Here is a 10,455-nt window from a genome sequence, read left to right as displayed (position 1 = left end):
CATTGACTCATTATCACTGAGGAATGTTCCTTATCCAGTAGTGATATATTTACATTGATCCCACTCTTACTTTGTCAAGTGACTTCATAGCTTAGGGGCAGACACTTGCAAGTTGGTTGACTGCTGATGAAATGAAGAAGAGAGTAAAGCTGTCTCAAAGGATAAGCGGATTTCTTGGCCTATCCTGATGGGCAATTTTGGGCCCCTTGTCCAAAACATCCAAAACATTTCCACCACTAGAAACCCAACTTTTTGATTTAAGTAGGACTTCTTCAAATGGAAATACCCCTAGGAGATGTAGTATGGATTTATTTGCTCCTCAAAGGAAGTGAGTAAACTTAGGGGGAAGGGGTGGGATGAATCATGGGAGAAAGAGAAACTAGAACATAGAATATAGTGATGGTAGCCTGACCACTAGTGAAAATTCTCTCTCTAAATCTGGTGACTTGAACTCAATGTGGGTAGCTAGATTTTTCCTTCATTATTTCCCCACCTTCCTAATTGCAGTGTTCTCCTTACTCTGCAAAATTATTTTAATTTGACTTATCTATATAATATTATATCCTCTCTAATATAATATGGGTTCCTGGTGGTGAGGAACTATTTAATTTCTGTCTTTATATCCCGAGCACCTGGAACATAGTAGTAACTTTACAAATGAACTGATATTTTCCTTTTCCAATAGTTAATAAGGACTGAGCTTAGATCTCATAGGACAACTGAGAGTTTTGATGTACCTGAGTGTGAGAGGGGAAAGAAGAGGAGAGAAAGGAGATAACTTTGAAGCCTGTACAAGTACCTGGATAGGGTAGACTTCTAAGGGATGCCACATTGGGTAGATTAATAAAATTAGGGGAGTTTCTGTGACAGGAGGCAGCTGGTGGCTCTGTGGCTAGAACTGAAGTCAGGAGAGGCCCTGAGTCAGGAAGGCTTGAATTCAAATTTGGCCTCTGACACTTGCTAGTTTTGTGACCTTAGGCAAGTCACTTAACTTCTGTTTGCCTCAGTTTCCTCAAATGTAAAATCAGATAATAATAGCACCTCCTGCCTTCTTGGGTTGTTGTGATGACCCAGTGAGATAATATTTGTTAAAAAAAAAAAGCACCTGGAACAGAGTCTGGCATATAGTAGGCACTATATAAATGCTTATTCCCATATTTCTACTCCACCCACCCCCATTCCCCAGGAGGGCACGGAAGGAGAGGGATAAGCATGATGAAATCAAATAGTTAAAAGGACATCATGAAAGTGAAGGAGAACCATCCTGGTTCATTTTATTTTCTACCTCAAGCACTAGTTGAACTCTATCATAGCTTTGAGTCCTTAACCCTTGTTGTTTTCCACATGTGAAGATATTCCTCTGAGAAAAGTTAAGTCATTTGCTCAGGGTCATACTCTAGGAAAGCTTGGGAATAGGATCTGACACCAGGTTATTATGATTCCAAGTTCAGCACCCTATCCATCATGCAACTCTGACTCTACTATTTTTCTATGGGAATTCTATGGAAATGTAGCCCAATACTTTCTCACCCTTGAATTCTAGAGAGTAAAACTGACTAGGGAATACTAGAATAATAGAATTTATAGTTGGAAAGGACCTTAAAGGTCATCTACTCCAACCTCATCATTTTATAGGGAAGAATCTTGGGCAAATTATTCAATGATCCTGGGCCTTGGTTTCTTCATCTGTAAAATGATGAGGTTGGACTAGATGACTTCTAAGGTCCCCTCAAGTTAGAAATCCTATTATTTGAGCTTTTCATGGTCAGTTCTGTTCTATGGAGAATCTTCAGCTCTATGATATAAATTGGCTTGCCCAGACAAACACAAGTCATAAGTGGCATAGTCAGGATTCAAACCCAGATCCTCTGATTTCAAATCCAGCACTCTTTCCACTCCACCATACTGACTTCCTTCTCTTTGCAGAAAAGGCACAGCAGATTGGAATATGCATTATAAGCTTGATCACTGGAGGGAAGTCTGACCAGTGTGCCTGCCTGAGCTTTCCCAACTGTGTACCACCATTCTTTTCATTGCACCAACTCTCCCTTCATTTTAGTCTTGGTTTGCAGCCTTTTCAAGTTAAATAATTTACCATTAGTGAGGTAGCTGACCTTGATATTATTTTCATCCTCATTGAAGACATCTGACAACATTGCTGAAAACATCATGCTAAACAGCATGTTGTGCCGTCATCAAAGAAGGTGCTATGCTCTATGAGCAAAGCAGAATTGAAGTAGCCAAAAAGAAATGCAAGATGCACAAATTTAGAGAATCCACCCCAAATGTTCACATATACTATTTGTGCCTGATCTGTGGAAGAGCATTCCAAGTTCATATTGGTCTGATCAGCTTCAGTTGGAAGCACTGTAATTTGACTGTAACATAGTGATGCCATTTTGGTCCTATTTGAGAATGAAGGACAACAATCAATCAACAACCACCATTTCCCTAGGGGTACGTGCCTGATGTAAAAACCATTGGAACTCATGTTTCTGATTCAATCTTGGAGCCCTAGGCAGATCTACATTCAGTGAATCAGTATGAAAAATGAAAATTCTTGATCCTAGTCTCATTTAATCTGTACTCTCCTATGTTGTACTCTAGCTATGATGTGAAATAGCAAAGGGAAATCAGTTTAGGTATAGGCAAGAGGGATATAAGGAGAAGCTTAAAAATAACGCCCCAAACTGCAGGCTGTTTTATAGCAACTGCTCAGCAGCATTTTGGCTGATGTAATGGTTGTCTCTAACTTTACTGCTGAGGCCACTTACCTTCCTGGTAATTAGAAACTTCCCACAGTAGACATTTGGCCTCCTCGTGGTACTTAGTGCTTTGCTCTTAAAGGTGGCGATGCTGAATTTGGAGTTCATTTTTCTTGCTGGCCCTGGCTTCTTCATTCTTCTTAGCCAGCTACTGATCTCTGTTTTTCCATCCTAATGTGGTAAATAATTGATGCCTCCCTTTTTTTTTCCTGTAGAGGAAACCCCAGGATGTGACAGGGGCAAGTGCTTTGGTGATTTTGAGCCCAGATGTCTGGTGGTTGGCCTTTTTGATTATTTCTCTTCTTCCTATCACTTGATTCCTTGGCTGAAGCTCTCCAAGTCAGGCATCTTGAAGACTATTCTTAAGTCCTGTCAAACACTTGGGTTAATAAATGGGTAGTCATGAGCCATTCAGGAATATCTGTTTCTCCTTGATGTCAAATGGCTATAGAAGCATGTATTTTGCTAGGCATCTTAGAGGTCTAGTCTACAGTTTCTGACCCCTTTTGTTTCAGACACGGTGCCTGACCAAGTGTCCATATCCATATGAGATCTTATAAAAATGTCGGTAGGGAATCCAAGGATCAATACTGGACTCCTTCCCCACACTTCTCCATGAACAACTCTCTCCCAAAGACTTAAAGTTTGAGGAGAGGGATGGAATTTCTTGTTCTGATTGCTTATTCTACTTTTGTCATGATAGAATAGAGTAATGCCCAAATAGTACTAATAAGAATCAGTACGAAGTGCTCCATCAGCAACCTTACTTAATTGGGTCATCAGGAGTAGATAGAAGGTAGATAGAAACTACCTTCTAAGATTTCTCAATTAGGCAAACACCCTGTGAAACTGGAGGGGAATTCCATCCGTGCCTCATTTCAAACCTATCCCTCATGTATGCTATTTTTTTCCAAACATTTACTGGAGGAAGAGGGATCGCAGCTGCTCGATAATTTCATGATCCTGCTCTTTGATATCCCTAAGTCTTTCTACTTGTAGAACTTAAATCTGAAAATAATGATTTAGAGGAATATAAGTTCAATTCCACAGAAAATTATAAAATGCCTCCCCAATATCCTATCCTTGATTCTTCTACTGTCCCTGGAGAAGAGCATCCAGCTAAAGTTTTCTGGACCTTTGTCTCCGGGCTACCCAGTCTAGTGGCTCCAGGCTCACAGGGGCTATTATGGTTCATCCTGCTATTAAGATACAGGCCTCAAAGACCATGGTCTTAGAAATAGCTAGAGTTCCAGAATTCTGGAAGGTCATAGGGCATTGGTTTCTTCAAACTTGACTTCTCCAGGTATCCAATGAAATCTCCAAGCAGCCAAATCCATCCAATCATACCCAGGACCTAGATGACTTCTAGAAGACTTTATGGCCCATATTGTTATTGGAAGCTTTTGTTCTGTGACTTCATTATGTCATCAGATAGGTTTCAGAGTCCCAGTTTAGTCCCAAGCCTGGCAACCAACTGAATCTGCATACCCTGAGGAAGAGGAACAAAAAAGATTCCCCAGCCTAGACTTCCAGAAATTGTGTTTTAATCTCTTTTCTAGTAAAGCAGCTTCAGAGTCAATAATTCTAGAATGCTGATGAAGTCACAGATGTTAATATTCTATTCTACCTCAACCTAAAGATGGATAATATGGACAAAGATATAACAGAAAATAGAGTGCATTTAATGAAGCATGGAAAACTAAATAGAAAGCTAGTAGTAACTGTGTATAGAAACCTTGAGATTTGTGAAGTTTTGGGACCTAGTTTAGGGCCCCACCTTCTCTAAGACCTGTAACAATTGAGAGTGTGATGGTAACATTCATTAAATTAAGATCTTCTTGCCTAAATCCTCAAGGGTCAACAGATGAATAAACTCACAAAGTAAAATGACTGGTGATCCCAATAATCAGTTAGAATGGAAGATATGGTAAAGAATCTAGACCTTCTACACAGAATGGTACCAAAACAAGGAACCTGAGACAGATATCCAAATGAGATGAATTAGATGTGATTCAAGAAGGTAAACATAACCTCCGGGATAACTCTGAGATTTCGTGGGATCTAAATCATAACTAGAATATAACAAAAAGATACACTTTGACCAGAAATAATAGAATATATAAAGAGGAGGTAGAGAAACATAAAATATCAGGAAGTTGTACAGCTCTATAGAAATCCATGAACCTGAAGGAGAGGAAGCATGTCAGAGAACATTGGGATGATAAGAGAAGAGAGAAACAGAGGGAACATCTTGGTGGTTGAATCTTGGCACTGTTCCTGGTGAGAGGTATGGTCCAGAATGGTGTAAAGGAGTGGTTTTTGGGATCACTTAGAATAGTAAGAGATCATCACAGAATTAGAATAAGCTAAGAACTTTACTCCACTACCATATTTCCTTTTTCCATAAGGTCATTAAATTGACAAGTCTTGCGAACTGTTAACAGATATTATATGTGTATTGCAGCAAGACATTTGACAACATCTCACCATATCCTTGGTGGACAAAAGAAGGGATGTAACATGAGTTATGGTACAGAAAGGTAGATTTGGAATAGGTTCACTAGCAAGACCCAAACCACATTGATTAATGGACCAATGTCAATTTGGAAGGACTTGAGAGGACTTCTCTAGGCATCTGTATTTGACCCAATATTTTTACTAGTGACTTGGAATTAAGAGAGATCAGTGTGGAAGAAGCACTAGAATTGTTCTTCCTGGGTAGAAACTGGAGTAAACGTTGGATGCAGAGAAGTAGATTGAGGCCTGATATAAGGAAAAACTTCCAAACGTTTAGAGCTGTCCTAATAAAGATTGGGCTGCCCCAGGAGGTATTCTGGATGACCAGTTTTCAGGTTTGTGAGGATAACTGAAACAAGAGGGGGTTCTTGTTCAGTTATGAGTTGGACCGCATGGCCTCTGAAGTTCCTTCCAACTTGGAGATTCTGTGATTCTGAAATATAAAGCCCAGCCCTTAGAGACAAAGAAAATCAGTTGCGCAAGTATAGCATAGGGGAATAGTGGCTAGATAGCAGTGTATGCAATGGGCTCCCTCATCTTCTCTACTCCATACCTCAAAGCCTTCTCCACCTCCATCTACTTTCTTCTGGTATGAGGATGAGGGGCTCTTCTTATGAAGGATAATCTCTCCATTTAGGTCTTCAATCACATCCTCTCTTGTCTCCTCTGGGAACTTGCCCCCAGTGATTATTCATTCTCTCTGTCTCTGTTCTTCAATCGTTATTTATTGGCTACTTCCCCACTGCCTACAAACATGCTCAGGCCAACCCCAAACTTTCAGATTAAAAACCAAACCTTTTCCCTCCTCTCCATTTCACTGCCAAACTACTTTCAAGTAATGCATTATTGTTGCCTCCACTGCGTCACCACCCCCTCGCTTCTCAGCCCCTTTTAATCCGACTTCCAATTTTACCATGCTGCTTTTCCTTTGCAAGGTCACTGATGAGCTTTTTCTGCTCTTCCCCTGCCCTTTTGTTATAGTTTTAGCTTTATTTGCCTACAAATGGAAAAGGCCTTTAGATACAAAAGCAAAAAAAAGGGGGGGGAAAATATCTAGATTCTTCATTCCTAAAATTGCAAGTAAATATGGAGTCATTGAGGATTTTTTCAATTAACTTTTACAATCTTCTGCATCACCAATGATCTTTAAGAGTCAAATCATATGGCCTTTAAAAAAATTGCCCTCATTCTTTTTAACCCCTCTGTAGATTGTAACACTGGTGACCCTTCCTTTCCACATCCCATTTCCCTTTTTTGGTTATTTTCTCTTCCCTTAACTTGACAGTCTTCTCCCTGGATTCTCCTTCTACCTCTCTGACCACTCCTTTTCAGTCTCCTCATCACTCACCTCATGTCTTCTTATGTGGGTGCTCCCCAAGTATCAGTACTAGGCCTTCTCTTTTTAGAGACTTGTTGATCTCATTTATACCATTTCAGTTATCATATATATATATATATATATGATACCTGAATCTATATATTGAACCCTAATCTCTTTCTCAATCAGCTAGGTGGAGCAGTGGATAGAACACCAGGCCTAGAGTCAGGAAGACCTGAGTTCAAATCTGGTCTCAGGCATTTACTAGCTGTGTGACCCTGGGCAAGTCACTGAACCCTGGTTTGCCTCAGTTTCCTCATCTGTAAAAATGAGCTGGAGAAGGAAATGACAAACCACTCCAATATCTGTCAAGAAAACCCCAAATGGGGTCACAAAGAGTCAGACACGACTGAAATGACTGAACAACAAAATCTTTCTTGAACTGCAGTATCTGATTGCCAACTGACTGCTGCATCTTGCCACTTGGATGTTTCATTGACATTTGAAACTCAACTTGTACAAAGCCAAAGTCATCATCACTCTCCTAAAGCCTCCAAATGTCTTCATTTCTGTCAAGGGGCCCACCATCTTCTCAAGGACTCAGATTTATACCTGAATTGTTCACAGTTCTGCCGTCCCTAACTCTCCGTCCAATCAATGGTTAGGCTTTGTCAATTTTACCTCCACATCTCCCCCATATATTTCTTCTTTTTAGCTTCTATAGCCTGTTCAGTCCTTCACATTGCAATACTATCTTGGCTGGTTTCTTGCTTCTAGTTTTTCCTCTCTGCAACTTAACCTCCCCATGGATGCTTCAATAATCTTCCTAAGGCTCAAGGCAGAGCATATCACTCCCTTGTTCTCAAATCTTCAAGGGCTCTCTACTTACTATAGGATAAATACAAATCCTCCAACCTTGCATTTCAGGCTCTCCATAATCTGTTCCTATCCATAAATTATCCTTCTTCATGCAGTTTTAGCCAGACTAGATTACCAATGCAACTTTTATCTAGACGTGCCAATTCCTACCTCCATATATTTATACAAACCATCTTCTATGTCTGAAATGCACTCTTTTGTCACCTCTACCTTTCAGAATCATTATCTTACTTCTAGTCTTAGATCAAATGCCCCCTTTTCCATGGTATTCCTTCATCTCTCCAGTGCTCTACTCTTCTTCAAAATAATATATATTTACTTCTCTCTGTGTGCATTGTCTTTCTCCAGTAGAATATAAATTCCTGAGGGTATGGATTCACACAACCCTCCATCTCCTGACAATGCCTTTGCACTGTCAGTCTTTCATGTCTGGAATATTCTCCCTCCTCAGCTAAAATCTCAGCTTCTGCATGCAAGAAGCCTTTCCTGATCCCCTTAATGGTAGTACCTTTCCTCTATTAAACTTATCTGATCCCCTTAATGGTAGTACCTTTCCTCTATTATCTCTAACTTATAGATAGATCTATCTATCTATACTTCTTAGTATATAGTTGTTTTCATGTTGTCTCCTAAACTACACGAGAGCAGGGACTTCTTGTTTCTGGTGTTTTTCCCCCTTTCTTTGTATCTCCAGGGCTTAGCACTTAGCACAGAGCCTGGACGTGGTAAGTGCTTAATAAATGCTTGTTGACTTTATTAGAGCAAAGCAATCTTAAGGCCTTCCTCCAACAAGGTATTTCTAGTGCATCTGAAGTTCATATAAAATCCCTTAACAGATGCAACCACAGAGATAACACTGATATTGATAATCAGAGACTCAAACAAATGAATCATAAGAGTATGACCAACCTAAGCACTTTCCAACATCATGGAAAATATATGTTCTTTAAAGAGATGCATTGGAAAAGTAAGCCCCTATTTCTGTTGAGGTCCTTCAGATGATCCTGTTTTGTGGATAGCATTGCAGTGATTGTATCAAACCTTAGAATAAAATTAGAATAAAATTATTTTAAAGATTAGAAATGAAATGTCTTGACTTGGCAACTCCCCTGGTTTCTTCTTTGTGGCATAGCCTTTATCAGACTGGAAGGTTGGTATTAGAAGTCACAAGCTTTGGTCACCCAGATGTCCAAATGCTCCAAAGGAATAATGGAAAGAGTTAGACTCATAGTTCAGTGTCTTTGAAACTCAACTGTGATGCTTCATTTCTGTATGTGACTTTGATAAGACATTTAACTTTCCTGGCTCTCAGTTTCTTCATCTAGAAAACAAGAAAGTTGAATTATATGATCTCTAAGGTCTCTCCTAGCTCTAAATCCTACAGTTCTATATGCATGTCTCCTGAGGCAAATTATTGCATTTTTAATGTCCCTATTTTTTTCATGGGAAAATCCAATCCTAATGGATTTTTTTTTTTTTTTGCCTTCCATCATTTTTAAGTCAGCTTTTTGCTTAATACCAACTTACACTAGTTTAGTATTTGGTAGCTCACAAAAAAAATATTTGGTAGCTCATCCATTTTCTCATCTAATTTACATAACCACTCTGTGAGAAAGGGAAGGCTGATGTTATCATCCCCAGTTTACAGATATGAAAATGAAGGCTCTGAGAAATGAAGTTAATTGCCTACAGGCATAAAGACTAGAACTCTGGCTTTCTGATTTCTTGTTCAGTGTTCTCTAATGGACCAGACCTACAGATACTTCTATAGACAAGTCATTTGTCCCTCATCTTTCTTCCTCCAGGCTATAACTTACCCAATTCTTTTAATTTATCCTTATGTGGTGTGGTCTTCAGTCATTTCATCATTCTAGCCACCCTCTCCTGGAGATGCACTCCAGCTTATCTATCTCCTTTCTAAAATAATTACAAAACTGAATTCAATATTCTAAATGTAGTCTGACCAGCACAGCAAAAAGGAACTCTGACCATCCTTGTTTGGGACACTCTATTGTTCTTAAGGTACCCTAGACAGCAGTATCTTTTTGGGCCATGTTATAGGGCTGACTCAAATGACACTTTGCAGTCCAATGAAATCCCCTCATTTTTTCACAGGGTCTAATACACAGTCACTCACCCTCCATTTTGTACTAGTGCATTTTGAATTAATATAAAACTTTACACTGATGCCATGGCAAGTATCTTAATCCTCCACAAAGTCCTACTTTCATTGTGGCATTGAGGTGACCCTGCATTCAGTCGAGCACAAACTCTGACGAATGAAAATCTGAATGGGAGACAATGCTGGAAGGCTTTAAGCACCATCTTGGTTACAGATTGAGTCTGTTTTCCAAATCTCAGTTTCACTGACAACAGAGAGGCTCATCACCAGCAGGCCTACCACTTAGTGACCCACAAAACAAAGACTATAAAAACTGATCTCAGTTCTGTGCAGTCCTTTCCACATCAGCAGCCCACATGGCCAAGTGGCCAACCAAGGGATAGAGGTTAAGAATCACACACTATCTAGACCACCTCTGAACTTTGGCTTGGCTGTTGGTATTCAAGTGTAACATTTTTGTCCAGTGACTAAAGAGTGGCTATGTTACTGAGGGACTGAATCATATCAATTTTGGAATTCTACCTATAAATGAAACCAGACGAAATTGCAGCTAAATAGGATGGCTTACAGATTTTCCTTGGAGAGACAAAGTAAAGGAACTGGCCAAGTTGGTTTTATTATGTACCCAGAGGCAACAAGAACTATTATTTCACAGCACATTTGGTGATCTTGTAAGTGCACAGGATAAGTCATTGTAAAAAGAATACCATTAAAACAATAGTAGCTTGTTCACATCTCCTGCAAAGGATGAAAAATTAGAGGAATTCTATCAAAAACTTGTTAGGATGTTCCAAATTAAATCAACATATACTTCGTTAGTTGGTAATTACAATGCAAAGGTTGGAACAGGTGAA

The sequence above is a fragment of the Vombatus ursinus genome, unplaced genomic scaffold (genome assembly GCF_900497805.2).
Source record: "Vombatus ursinus unplaced genomic scaffold, bare-nosed wombat genome assembly UNPS02000749.1, whole genome shotgun sequence".
Taxonomy (NCBI): Eukaryota; Metazoa; Chordata; class Mammalia; order Diprotodontia; family Vombatidae; genus Vombatus; species Vombatus ursinus.
This window is presented reverse-complemented; position numbering follows the sequence as displayed.